The sequence below is a fragment of the Anser brachyrhynchus genome (assembly GCF_964034855.1).
Source record: "Anser brachyrhynchus genome assembly, chromosome: 4".
Taxonomy (NCBI): Eukaryota; Metazoa; Chordata; class Aves; order Anseriformes; family Anatidae; genus Anser; species Anser brachyrhynchus.
The window spans coordinates 46,467,556-46,481,750 of record NC_137698.1 but is presented as its reverse complement, the minus strand read 5'-3'; the positions used below and the strand labels follow the sequence as shown (position 1 = coordinate 46,481,750).

Genomic DNA, 14,195 nt, shown 5'->3' with positions numbered 1-14,195 from the left:
CTGTCCAATAAATAATCAGAAATCTTTATTTAGTCTGAGACAAGAATTTTGAAAGGGTGAATACTTGAGAATTGAAAGGTGTTGCAGTCTGGTCACAGCGAGACAATCAAGTATAAAGAGCTTGAGTAATACTCGCATAAACCTGGCCTTACAAAAACTGTGCAGTTTTCCTTGATACTGTGGCTAGCCAATTCAACGGGATTGTAAAAAGTTCTGAGCTTCACCTTCCTGGCAACAGGATATGCACAACTCCTGCTGGGGACTATATATCGACCTCCCTCCTATTTTTTTTTTTTTTTAATAAACATTCATCCTTTCCCATTAAATTGTTCCTACCATTATAATACCTTAAGTATCTTAATATTAAATGAATAAATAAATAAAATAATTTCAGACTTTGCCTGGTCAATTAGTTTTCACAAACTTAGAAATACTCTAATAGAAAAATGATTTAACATTTTCTTTGTCTGATTTCTTTAATCTAGTTTGTTTCACCTCTTGTTTTGGACTCTCAGAATTATTATTATGGCAAATACTTTTCTAAAACATATAAACACAAAAGGACTCCAAGATTAGTAATGTGTTTATAAATATTTTGGAAGTTAGTGGCTTTTCAAGCAAATCTTTATGCTTAACTAAATTCAGGCTTACATACACAAACAAAATACAGATGTTTTCTGTAACTATGCATTTTGTGTTGCTGATCTAACCTTCAGCTATTTAGAGGAGGCCTGATGATCAAAACATTGTACAATCACGACTTACAGACTGATGGTGTTTGTATACAGCATAATGCCATTGCTCAATTTTATTTGTCTTTTACAGCAGTATTTCAGAAGGAAAATATTGTTTTTTTCAGAGTTCTAAAGAACAGTTCGAGCTTCCCACCTTCCTCATTATATCCTTTAAGTAGTTTTTTCCTTTTATTTTTCAGAATACGTTATTGACATTAGAATATTATGCACTGAAAACAGAAGTATGCTTATTTAGAGACACACACAAGATGAACATTAAAGTTGAAGAAAATTTTGCAAATTTTCTAATGGTATTCAATCAAATGTTGAAGTTAATATCAAATAAGTATTTGCAAAATAAACAGAAAGCCCATTTGAATGAATAAATATGCATCCTGCAAAGCTTATACTCACCATTTTAGATGATCAGTCAATGAGGATGAAAATTTCAGGTCTGAAGTCGTCTCCTTTGTTTTCAGCCCTTTCAACTTTCTCTTCAACATACCCATCCGATGTAGGATAAGAAGCTTGACTGATGAAAGTTTATATACTTCACTGTAAACAAACAAAAAGATAGTTTAGCTCAATTAAGACTTGCCTTTCTCTAGCTCAGAATTTAACCTTGGAGCTTATAGGCCTTTATTGTTTTTTTTTGGATTAGGCATCTATATGATATTAATGCACCCATATTACATTTTACAAATGGTAACACTATGTAATAGATTTATGCTGTTATCAAAGAGTTAGGATCCATGAAATGGAAATTTGCATTTATTTGGTAGTCACCAGTTCTAGTCTTCCTCTGTACAACAGATAAGAAAATGAAAACTAATATGAGCGTAGAAAACGGTATCTTACAATTACTTCATGAAACCTGTGGTGGAAATGACACTGAAAAAGTTAATTGAGAATATATTAAGGCAACCGACTGACCAGATGTACAACATTTTAAAAAGTATCTTCTCAATATCATACAATTGCTATGTTTATTAATAAAAAGGAAAGTATAAAGTCCACTGCCATGGGAATGCATAGTAGACAGTGGTCTGAATTAACCTCTACAGCCTTAAACAGCTACTCGTTTAGGAGACAGTGTAGAGATTTGTTTAGCCCCAGAAGGAGACTGTTCAGGAACTGGGAAGAGGCAGCCTGGGATTCCTGTCTGAGACAGCTGCGAAGTGGATCAAATTAGGAACGTGTCTTTGCTGCAGGGTAAGCCAGCAGTGCTGATGACATTTAGGAAGGAAGAGAGGACTGCCACGGGAATATTTCTTGTGTGCTTTCTCAGTGAGGCAAGGGAAGGTAGAGAGGCACTTCCTAGGAAAGAGGAAGGAGAAAATTTTAGCTCAAAGCAGAAGTAAGTTCTTTGCACAGGTAGGGAAGGATGAGGAGCTGGTTTCTGTTGTGGTGCTCTGGGAATGAATGAAACATTGCAAAAGACCTTTTTTAGAACAACATAGTAAAATTATCACCAAGTTCATTAGGTTTATCATGATTAATCCCTTGCAATTACTCCAGTTACCTGCATTTTTTTTATAGCTCACGTGTGGCTCCTAGATGTTCTGGTCATAAAAAGTAATAGTGTACTGCTCTGGCACATTTGCACTAAAATGAGCACTCCAATTATGTGGATAGCAATTTTTTTGTCGTTGCTGGTAACTCAGCCACTTAGGGGCAGTGTTGCTCTGTTGAAAAGTGCAGAGACCTGTTAAAATTTACCTCTTTCTCTCCAGCTTAATGATCTCTTTCTAATTTATTTCCTTTAAGTGCAGACCCTATATTCACAACATAACAAATGCCTGCAATGCCAGTAGTGTCATCCAGTTGTTCTGTTCCTGCCCAATATTCAAAACCAAGATAGACAGTATGTGAAACAGATTTCACCAATAAATCTAAGAAGGTACCTGTGGGCACAGTAGTTTGTCCAGAGCAGCGGTTCCCCAATATACTCAAACTGCTTCTGGTACTTTTAACAATATGCCAGGACTAGCATGTCAACGTATTCAAAAGAATTTAAAAAATACATTTCAATATTGATAATGATACTTCTGAAGAGCAAGTGTCAAAACAGAGTGTTTTGTTTCTCCTGCTGTTCCTGGTTCAATACATTGGATGGATAAGAAATTTCCCTAGTGCAGACTATTTGGAAATTGATGCCTATGCTTCTGCTTTGCCACCAACTAATTTGGCTTGTGTTGCCTTCTGCGTGACACAAGACTGCTTACTATCTTTTCTTATGTTACTGAAATGCAGACAACAATTCCTTTTTTTTTTTTTTTTTTCACCCCTAGTTCAAATAGTCTGGCTCTACATAATTTTATTCACCTGAAGTCAAACAGGTTATATCACAGCTAGCTAGACAATGTAAAAACAGAAATATAAAACCAAGGTAAGTTAAGACCAGAATCAGTTCAGTTCTGACTCCATTTAGAATTCATTTTAGGAGCCATGTCAGACTGCAGCAGAAATGGATGAGCGTCCTTAATTTAGCACTACTACCTCATCTACTCCTCACTCAGGCAAAACCATATTGGCCCTAACTGCTGTGCTAACATTTCCAACAGCTGCTAAAACCAGTGTTACCTGGGCTGCCTCCGAAAGCTTGGCCAGACCTGAGAGTCTCCCTTGCTTCACTGACATAGTATTCCCTGGAAGCCAAATGGTCCTCTTAAAACAGTGGCAGAAATGACATTGAGAAAGTTAATTGAGAACGGTTTTATCCAATTCTGTTCAGACCTTTTTCCTATCTATTCATACAAAATTAGATACTAAGAGTAACACAGAGTTGTGTTTGCTGAATGATTCTACATCAGGAAAAAATAGGCTTCAGAATAAGGCTCCCTAGCAAGCCATGCTGAAAGCCAGGATTTTAGACACTGCTTCTTTCTTCTGCTGTTGACTGTGACAGCTACTCTTAGGCCACCACACTAGTCTGCTTTTTTTTTTTTTTTTTTCCTGCAGCATTCAATCAGCTTAAGTGCACTTTGTGCTCTGGATAACAACAACAACAAAAACATAGCTGGAAGTACTGAATCTGTAATATCAAATTTTACCTAGTTTCGCATGTGGGACACGGTGATAACTTGCAGGGTTTTCCCAGTGCTGTCACCTGTTTGCACAGTAAGCTGTCTTTTGGCACCAGACCGTGCTTGGAACCATTCCTTCTCTCTTGCATCATCACTTGTAATAAAGAGCTTTCTTAACCATTTTTAATGGCTAAAACAATATTTTCAAGAACTTGTGATAAATTAGAATAACATTAAAAACAAATACCGGGTCTTCAGTTCTGATTTCTGTTCCCTCTCCCCACAAAAGATATCCAAGGCAGAGTATCTTTTTTTTCTTTGTTTGTTTTTTTCCAGTTTTACACAGAAGAATCAGGTCCTTTTTCTCTCCCAATAAGTAACAAGTTTTCTCCTATATTATATAAAAAAGTAATGATCTCCTCAGCACAGCCTTATATAGCTCTTTGAGTAGAATCTCTCTCTAAAAATAGAAATCTCTTTGACATTGAAGTGCCAGGCAACATGGAAACTGTTGCATTTCAAACTGAAGTTTTGGAAAGTGCGCTCTGCAGTTCTTCTACAAGTGTCCCACAAATGTGCAAAATGCATGACCTGTCATGAACTTTGAGTAAAAGAGATTTTGTTTGCAGTCAGTGCTGTTGCAGCAATAGCTTTTTAGAAACAGGCAATAAAAAAAGAATGCAGCACTGGCAAAAGGTGCTGGATTTACAGCTCTGCAAAATAACACCCTTTCTTTCCCCCTCCCCCTGCCTTCGTACACAACTGCCAGCCTTTCCCAGACTGCCTGACTGGGCAAGATTACCCTGAGTTAAGCCCAACATTTGCACTGAGGACAGAAGGGCAGACGAAAACAAGCAAACAGAAATCTCACATGTCAGTGTAGCAGTTTTTCCAGTTCTCAGGCAGACATTTCTCTTGGGAATACACAGAAAGGAAAAGGCAGAGGGAACACAAATCCTCCTGGTCCAGCTTTTGAAGATGCTGACAACTTTCTCTCAACTAAAGTCAAAGAAAGAAAAAGCCATCAACTCCGTCAGCATGCCTGAACTGGAGACTGTAAGGATAGGCCTGATTCTGCAGCACTCTAAGTCCAGGAGCACTAAACAGAGCTCAGCACCTCTGTCAAACTCGCTCGGACACGACTGTGCTAGGATCTTTCAGTCTTTAGTTCCACTGCAAGTCTCATGCTCTACTTACAAGATACCTCATTTTTTACTCTGGTTGGCCCCACACTGGAATTCTGGTATATAGCCTTACACTGTATTTTACTTGAGAGCTGAAAGGCAGCTGATGAATACTGATCTCCATGTCAATTTTATGAAACATGCACAAGCTGACAAATGGGTTCAAGGTCTGCCTATGCAAGAAAGTATCAAGGGGGTGCCAAAGTAAATCTTTGCAATAGACATACTTATTCCTACTTTCTTATAATTGTTTTGGGTTAAAGCCATATTAGAACAAGCCACTGAAAAAGAAGGATGAATTTTATTTGAGGGTTTGCATCAATTCAACTATGACTGTTTTAAAGCTTACTCAAATTAAACTAAGAGAAATTTTGAAAAAATTTGAAATTCAGATAAGGAAATCTTCATGCCAGATTATGGACTTTAATTGTTTAATTGAAAGCGCAGGGCTAAATAACTAGTGGCAAAGTCCACAGAGGGAATAATCCTGTCTCCTAGTTCCCTGGAGGATCTGGAAACAACACTTGAGAATCTTCACCCACTATTTTCCCCCTCATTAGGGTCTCGAGCACAAGCACAGGAACTGTGCCTCCTCTGTTGTAAGAACAAACCCAGAATGAGACCACTGACCTCCTCTGGTAGGCATGCATTTGCATGGTGTACAGCCACCCCCTGAGCCACTACTAATGCTTTCCTGACCAGCTTTATTTGAGCCAGCAGGGAGAGGTGAGGCTGTTGAACATCTGAATTCCCCAACGAGTCACCAAAAAGGGGTTGTCCAGGACAACAGGCAGAAGACACTGGGAGGCATCTATGTGAAAGTATTTTGTGAATGTACTGACATTCACAAAACATTAACCTGGTTTTGCAGAGCTTCCCTTCCTAAATAATACCATGGCTAGGCCTGTTGCTGCTCTCAGTTTTGAAAGGTTGTTTCAAAACATCACCCATGAAGTGCGAGGGACACTAAGTAACTTAGAAGACTGGTAACTAAGTTTGCATGCTTTTTATTTGTTTGTTTTGTGATATATTTTGATATATTAGTGAGTTCTGGGAAATCCATCTGAGACTTCACTGCGTGGCTGCAGCCATTAGCCAATACCACTTCATTTCCATGAACTGTCTAAGATATGAACAACCAAAGAAACAGAGAAATGTCAATGAAATTTGCGTAAACCAGTGAAATAAGAAATTCTGAAATTTGTTCAGTAGAGAACTTTTCAGGAAGTAGAGAAGCTCAAGTCTAGTTGAGGTATTTTGAAAAGTGAAAGAAATATAAATAGTTCAAGAGAGTAAAATGGTGGAGTTTAATGTGAAATCCTGGTAAATAAAGCTAACAGCTTGCACCAAGGACCATTTTCTTCAGTCTAACTCAATGTTTTATTTAGCTGAACAGCACAGCTAAAGATGACTTCAAGTAATGGCAGCTGGAACTCAGTCCCTGTATTGAGCTCTCAGCTGACTTTGAGCCACTGTTTGATTCACACTTCTGTGACTTGAAGCTTTGTGCTTTCCTTTTAAGAGCAGGCACTGGCCTCTTTATTTGTGCATAATACAATAACTGTTTAAAGTATATTATCTGGATGCTGCATTTCCCAGCTGCTCCTGCTATTAGGTTTCTTTGAACATTCTGATTCATTTGTACTTAGGAAGTCCCCAAAGCCACCATACCCTGCAATTTGAGATCTGGCCCAATTGTACCAAACATTGTACAAACAGAAAGCTCTCTTAATAAACACTACTTTCTCCACTGGAAGTGAGGCAAAGGTTCTGGTTACCTCTTTACAGTCCTTCTGGTGCTGACTGAATTGCTGCCTAGGCAGTGAGGCAAGTAGCAAGAAATACATCATTGGGCACACATTTCAGTATAACCTTGACATCATTGACAGTGATAGCTACAGCCCTCACTGAAACAGAAACCTGCAAGACGGCATTTGTTTCTTCTTGCTGCCTTTGCTATTCCTTTTGGGCGGATGATCATATGCCATGCTTGTATATTTGCAAACCCATGACATAATGGTAAGGGATTGTCATAAACAATACCATTTCTGGGAATGGACTGAGGAGAGTGAATAATGATTTCATTTTAACTGTCAACTGGACTAGTTTTGCTCCAAGGATTAAACGTGTTGTCTCTTATCCAGATTTGTAATGAGAATCCTCCCTTCCTCCTTCATCTTTCTGCCTGTCGTCCCCCCCACCCCCCAAGAGAATTTGGGCAGACGACCAAAGGAGAGAAAACGAGATGGGATAGCCACATAGGACAGTGTAATTGATACAGGATATGAACCTAGGAATGAGTGGGTTTGACAAAATGCATGCTAGTAGCTGAGTGGCTCATTTACCTGCTAGTAGGATGGATTTATGGCCTGTATGTCACTAATTAATAAGCAGGTTCTCCCAGCCCCTTCAAGTAGTCTCCCCTCTCCCAATATTGCTTAGTCTGAAAGGCAGGTCAAAGGACAAAACATCAAATTACACAGACATGCTTTGGATTAAACTCAGGAAAATGCAAAGAGCTCCAGGAAACTCCCTCCAACCTCCCCATTCTCCCTCCAAGACAGGAAGGTTTTTTCATACTTCTCAACACCATTTTTATCGCAATGCTCGATGACATTCCAGTGGGTAATGGTCTATTCTCTTCTTCAAAGTGAGTCTTTTCTCTTCCTTGCTATCTTTGACCCACAGCAAGGAAGATGCTGAGAGTGGTCTGACTCTCCCAGAGATGCTTTTGGGATGAAGCACACTTTACTGTTGCGCAGGTCTGTGCCACAGGTCAGCCAAATGCTGTCCAAGCAGAAAACTGCAAATTATCAGGTTCTGTATAGATCTATAGCTGTGTATGCTCTGTAACCAGATACAGCTGGGACTTGCAAATCTGCCTCAAATCTCATTCATAAACATCACCTCAGAAATTAGTTAATCCTAGATTATGCAGTTTTATAGGTCTGAGATACAGGGAAACTAGCTGCGGCTGAAAGTCACAAACCAATCTCAGTTCTCCTGAGGCAAACCTCATGACAAGCTTTGGGTCTGGAGTCCATAACCCCAATTTCAGTCACAATGAATTATGGCCCATCCAACCTCCACCACAGATAAATGTGAGCAAATTTTATCCTAACTGATTTTGCAGCTTAAAATTACCAATTGTTAGCCAAAATAGTACAACCTGGATCCACACACTTGTTCTCCCATTAACGTGCTCTCCCATATTGGACTATGGCAATCAGTAACCCAGTTTACTAAAACCGTGTTAGGCCAAGGCTCTGCCTGCAGTAATCCACTCTAGGAATGGTGGTCACCTGGTGTTCTTCATGAGCTGCTCATCACAGCAAAAACACCAGTTTCAGCTCTTCTTCTAATCCTGATCTGAGTCTGGAACCTCAGTTCCCACTGTCATGTATGACTGAAAAAAAGGCAGTGTCCACATCAGCACATTTCACACATGATGCTGCTGCAAAAGCAGTAGGAGCTTTTGCTCTTTAATTTACATACAGAAGTTTTGAAAGCTGTCTCAGAAGGCCTCTGGACAGCTAATGCTGATTTTCTTTGTCAGAACATGGCACTCAGTGCCAGAGGCCTAGAAAAACTGAGTGCTGTTTCAGTGTTTTAAAAGCATAGACACAAGTAATTAAACGTTCTGGTATCAGCTCTGACAGCATTAATGAAGTAGTCGGTGCAGTGACTCTTAGAATCACAAAAATGCAATTAATGACTATGGAAGATTGCTCAATACAGGACTGCATATTTGAGCGCTCTCCCAACAAGATTTACTCCATCAAGCAAAATTATAATCGTGTTGATGTGACATGCTTTTTCTAAGGAACTTGCCTTGGCACCACAATTTTGCCTGAGAAATTTAAAACAGCTCATTCCTAAACCACTTAACAGTATGTATTTGTTCTAGTTGACAGTTAAAGCCATATGAATGTATTTTAGCACCAAGAACAGTCTCTGACTCCAGCACCCCACCCTCAGTTTCTGTATACTCTTTGTTTCCCTCCATTTGTCTCCAAGGACCTGGAACAACTCTTCCTAGAGGCTGGCAGCTGCTGGCATGGTTCAGGCATGCCTGTTCAGTATCTTCCTCGTACAGTTATCTCACTCTCTAGTTCTGCACCTAGCTCACGCATCTTTATTACAGCACTGCATGATGTCCATAGAATGGACTTAAAAATACCTCTTATCAAGTATCTCCCAATCAAAGAGGAAGCATATGGCCAGTTTTTTCCCCACCCCATCACAGTTATAGGGAGGAACAGAAGAAGAATCCTTTTTTTTTTTTTTTCCAAAAAAAAAGTTGCTGTCCTTTTAAAAAAACTGAATTTCAGGTCTGGAAGTGCACAAGTTTTCAGTTACTTCTCACACACTTTTTACTTCTTCTACCAGCAGTTCTCAAAACTCTATGCTAGAAAAGCTGTTCTCTTTGAAACAGTGTATATGTATCCTAGTATTATCTTAGTACCACCATAAGTACTTACTTTCAGGTGGCAGATTTTGCTTTTCACCTTTCATTTACCTGTCTTTTGGTTGCAATTTTGGTATAAGAAATGCGCTGCTCTTTCTGCTGGAAACACGTATTGTATGGTCTTAAGACCATACTAATGGTGCACATGTACAGCTTCCACTGCTGTATCAATGACAAGAGCTCAGACCAAGGTTAGGCACTGTCTATTGTAGTACTTGCATTGTTACCACCTAACTGCTCCATAACAGTTGATACAGACATTTATGTTTTTCATCTCTATTGGGCCATAATATCCTCTCTTAACTTTAATCGTCACAGAAATTATTTTCTCCAGGCCGTAAGCTGCACTGGAGTGAGAAGACTTTTGATGCTGCTTACGTACTAAAGCACTAGCTAAAGAAGCATTGGCAATTGAATTCTCTCTCTGCACAGAGAAGAAGAAAAAAAGGAGAGCATAGGTAGAATGTTCACAAAGAAATCAAAGTTGGTTAGGATTTCAAAAAGCATACAGCCAGTCACAATTCAAGCAGGACAAAAAGAAAGGCAGAATGGAAACAGCAAGACAAGGCACAGCCACACTGTTGAGAGGCAGCAGCATCATTCCTCTCTTTGTCATACGTGAACCAAGTCACAAGCAGCACTAGTGAAAATCAGCAGAACATTTTAGTTTTGACACATCAGCTACTAAGCACACAGTAGTACGCCCCAAGAAAAGGATAATCCACAGCTAGCTAGGCTATCCAGTAGAAGTGTTGCACAAAACAAATAACAGACTTCAAGTGCTGTACCCAAGCTCACTATTGGGAAATTTGCTGTGTTGCCAGCATAGCAGATCAGTATTTCAGAGGTCATTATCTCACTCCTTCTTCAGCTGCTAGCTTTGGATTTTTGCCAGAGAAAGGCAACCACTAGCAAGATGATACACTAGCACATTAGGCATAGCTTTGGGGAATTTGAGCCAGCTTTTCTTTTCACCGAGATTAGTCTGCTTTCTGGTTCCAAATGAAGTAAGTTCTCCATCAATACAAATCTGGTCAAACATGTTCTTTAACCCTCCCACAACAGTATATATAAGCTGTACCAAATAAATTGATTCTTCTGCATTTGTCAAAAATACCATCAGGAGAACTGTACCTTTATATATGTACTTCTCACATTATGGCAAGGAGGAGACAACAGTTAGCAGACTGAACCAGTGCACTCAAGAAGTGTAATTTCACCAAAAGGAGGACTGACTGGAGACAGAGTTATACAATAACTAATAATCAGATGATACCATCACCCCTCTGCAAGAATATCCCATGAATTTTTACATGAATAAACAATGATTCAAATTTTGCTTTAGCTGTGGGTTGGTAAACAAACCCAAAACCTTCCAGGAAACTAGATCAATGGGTTTTAAAAGTTAGAAAGAACCTTCACTTTATGAAGTTTAACATCCTATAGCACATACCTTTTGCCATAAACTAGCATAATATTATATCACTGTTCAACTTTTCTAATGATGATCTTGGTGATAATCAATGGCAGCACTCCCATGAACTCAAAGATCAATATCCTACCTCATCTTCTGGAAGGACTCAGATTTAGATTTAATCTGACACTTGAAGAATTGTATCAGACACTAAAGAACAGTAACTAACAAAAACATACCTGAATGCACTCTTTTCTCCTTTGACCTCACTAATGCTGTATTTTCCCATTTAAAAAAATAATTTAGAAAGATAATTAACTTTATAGACATTCATAAAAGCAATCTCTACAACAGTGGTTCTGTCTAGAAGCTTCTCCTTAAGACCAGAAGCAAAAAAGTGTATGCAGACCTGCCAAATTCCCAGTATCATTATCCTGCTATTGGAAAGAATTTGGTTAAGGAAATATTTCAGTGCTTACCTTGCAAGCCAAACGTATTTCATTATTCAATGCTTCCTCCCAGGAAAACCATTCAGGAGATAGCGTAGAAGTATCTTTGTTCAACTTAATCATTTAACACACTTCCGCATGCTTTCACTAGTCTTAGAGTGCAAATTCTACGTACATTCCCCCAAATTCCCCCTCACTGTTTGGGAACAGAGAACTCATATTTGAATTTTTGTGTGGGTACTAATAGGTATTAGAAGCAAAGGAGAAACAGGGCCCCTTTTTCTAAAGACTTGAGTTTACACAGTCCATAATATTATGATTTGTGATATGCATAGCTCTTATTAATGAAAAACTACTGCCTGAAGACAAAGCTTGGGGATGGGAAAGAAAGTATTAAGATGGATTTCCATTTGGTTGTTCTCATTGTAAGCCTGGGCTAAAAAAAAAAAAAAAAAAAAAGGAAAAAGGACAGAGCTGAGGTGAGCTTGTCACTGCACTGCCTCTACTGATTGAGTGACTACGGGGCATTTCACATATGTCCCACCAGCTGCCTGGGAAGGGTCAGAACACTGTCGCTGAAAGGGCTGGTGCTCTGGACTGAGGAGCACCAGTAAATGCTGCTTTGCATTAAGTTGTTTGTGAGCTGAGACCCAAGATTTTGTCTTAACAAGATCAGTGCTCACCAGCCTGACGTCTGTCAGGTTGGGAAATGTACTTAAAAGATCTAGAGAGATCCCCCAAAATCCAAACCTATTATCAGGTAGGCCTAACTTACTGTACAGATGTTTCTGTCTGTCTAAAAAATGAAAAGCTTTCTAACTAAAAGTTACTTTTTGTGTCTAAAAGACTTCTGCGTGCATAAATGTCATACAGCAAAGTCCTAGGCCTACAATTTATGATAAAGCGTACCTGAATTCATTTGTAACTTTATTTTTAATTCCTTAATTTCATACTGTTAAAAACACTAGCAATTACAGCAGTCGGTGCTTCTGCTTCCGATACTTCTGCTTCCTGTTCATAATAAACCATTGTACATCACTAATTCTATTTAAATAAATTTACTAGCCTCTGCTTTTGCTGCAGGGTTGTTAATAGAAGAGGCAAAGTGCTTTTTATTTTTTTATTTTTATTTTTTCCCTGTTTTTTAAAGGCTGTATACAGGAAACACTGATCTTTGATCCCTGATCTTGAACTTCATGACTAACGCCTAGCTAATCAATTAATGAGAAATGTAACTGCTGGAAAGTATGAGCTAATGCTCAATAAAATTAAACCAAGTATTGAATACATTAACTTATTTATGCTGGCCTTAGAGATATTTAAGAGAAACATGATAGTTAACTAAATTTATTATAACAACTAGCAGATAAGCATTTAATTGTGGCAGTACTATGTTGCCCTTAGTTAAGATGCCAAAATCTTATTGTTACATGCAGAAAGTCCTGCAATGTTGCAGGTAGATAGAACCAACTTATAAAACATAACATTTATTATACAATTTCTGTATAATGGAAATGCCAAACTGATTTTTTTTTCCTAAACAAAAAATAGGTCACCACTTCTGTGGGAGAAAAAATTTAAAGATCTCAAGTCCAGGCACATTTAAACAAAGCTACTCTCTTAGGTAATAGTGAGATTGAAGAGACTATACAATGTAAGGGTTATTTGTAATCCCAAGATTAAGGTTAATCATTATTTTCATTAAAAATGACCTATTTAACAGATAGTTTTTAAACACAGTTATGCATTTCTGATGATGGCAAGACATCTAAGGGCACTGATTACTACTGCAGCAAAAAATACTGCTTTAAAAGCTGGTTAGTTATTAGATCTGAGAAAGTAACCTTAAATTGGAAATCATTATTCAACAGGGGCAAAACAGTAGTCCAAGGACAAATCCCTGTTAACCCCCCTTTGCTACTGATGTTCAATCATCAGTCTAAAAGAAAACACAAAGTCACTGCTGGTAAAGTTTGCAGCTGATGTAACTAAAGCAGCGAACAACAGCGAAGACGAGCAGCTGACCTACAGAAGTCCCATTTGCCTGGTAAGCTCTGCTATTGTGGGCAACATATGTTTGTCTCATCATAATGAAACATGTTGAGCCATCAAAGGCTCAAGATCAACACCTTGAACCGTGGCTTCGCTGAGGACTTACACGTGTAAATAAGGTCCAACGACACTGGCTTCAAGTCTGAGCCACGCAGCAGTTCAGAAGAAGCTTCAGGAATTAGATAGGATATTCAACTGAAGACAGTCTTCCAGAGTTGACCCTTCAATTAAACAAACAACGTCGGATGTATGAGCAAGGAACCAAAAACTGTGGGGAAATGTACTTCCACTGTATCCAATGACAATATTTTCTGTTATTTGTTTGCTGCTAGTAAGCTGGAAAAGGATCAGTAAATAATTGTGAGAATAATAAGTTTTGGAAAGCTTTCTTTGAATTCAGAATATCTCTGTGTATGTTTTAAAGCCACAAAAGTCTTACTTTTAATAGATAAAGGAATAGGCTAAATGGCTTATGCTCATGCTGACATCGCTTCTCATTCAGAGCAAATGCGCAGCCAAGCTATATCTGAAGCACACCACCTAGACACTTTTCCCACATACAGGTTTGTACTCCTAGCAGCAGACCAAAATAAGATTTAGATATCGTTCCAAGAAGTCACTGGTACAAACAACACTATAAAGTATTCCAATACACGTCTTAGTTGGGCAATTGGAGGACCAACTGCTGAGTGTCCATGACTGCAACTGCCTTGCATTAAACTACAATGACCTGGTTATCAGGTTCAGCATACCTCAGCATTCTGATCTGCATATTATAGTGCTCAGATGCACAACTTAGATCACCAGCTGGTAAGCTGAGCCCCAGTTGCTGTCTGTGCATTCACTTGCAGCCCACAACAAATAACAT

The 14,195-nt window shown here is 38.7% G+C and overlaps 1 protein-coding gene and 1 long non-coding RNA gene across 3 annotated transcripts in view; one reads left to right on the top strand and one right to left on the bottom strand.

The window, feature by feature from the left end:
• Window positions 1-14,195, top strand: part of SYNPO2 (synaptopodin 2) — a 92,963-nt gene that overhangs the window by 41,347 nt on the left and 37,421 nt on the right. The window lies entirely within an intron of this gene.
• LOC308194985 overlaps window positions 1-14,195 on the bottom strand; it is a 64,072-nt gene that overhangs the window by 40,882 nt on the left and 8,995 nt on the right. Inside the window, exon 4 of the long non-coding RNA XR_013951115.1 lies at window positions 1,149-13,548. This is a non-coding gene — a long non-coding RNA (uncharacterized lncRNA). The remainder of the gene's footprint in view (window positions 1-1,148; window positions 13,549-14,195) is intronic.